This window comes from Arachis ipaensis, chromosome B02, assembly GCF_000816755.2.
Source record: "Arachis ipaensis cultivar K30076 chromosome B02, Araip1.1, whole genome shotgun sequence".
Classification (NCBI taxonomy): Eukaryota; Viridiplantae; Streptophyta; class Magnoliopsida; order Fabales; family Fabaceae; genus Arachis; species Arachis ipaensis.
In genome coordinates this window covers 107,585,192-107,585,771 of record NC_029786.2, presented here as the reverse complement: position 1 = coordinate 107,585,771, position 580 = coordinate 107,585,192, and positions in this window count along the sequence as shown.

Sequence of the window (580 nt, the reverse complement as noted above, 5' to 3'; positions counted from 1 at the left end):
TGTCGCTAAATTTCTCTAAAATCGCCGCAATTTGTTAGACCGATTGTAGTGTAAGCACTAGTATTTAACAAAAGTAAATCACCAAATTGCAATGGAATAATATAACTATTTTATTTGTTGACTAAAGAGATGAAAGAAAAAAAAAAGAAAAATAATTATAACTAATTGTGGCTTCACATGATGATACGATTGGATAAAAATATAAATTTAATGGAGTACATTCAAAAAGAAGACCGTGAAGAAAAATATTTTTTTTTGGTAATTTGAAGAAAAATATTTTATTATATGCTTAATATTAATAATTAGTTATATGTGATATGATTCCAATAATAATAGCATGCACAAGTCCAAGCACTTTCAAACAAGATGAGCAGTACAAAAAAAAATTCATCATTAATGAAAATCCAAAAACTAGGTTCACATTTTGTTCCAGCCCAGTCTTACAAGGCATCTTTCTTTTTCTAATTAATTTAATGTATGTCAAAATTAGTTATATTATATTCCTAGCTACGCCAACGTTATTATGCTTCTCTCCTAATTTAAATATCCTCATTATTAATTTCCAAAAAAAATTAAGATA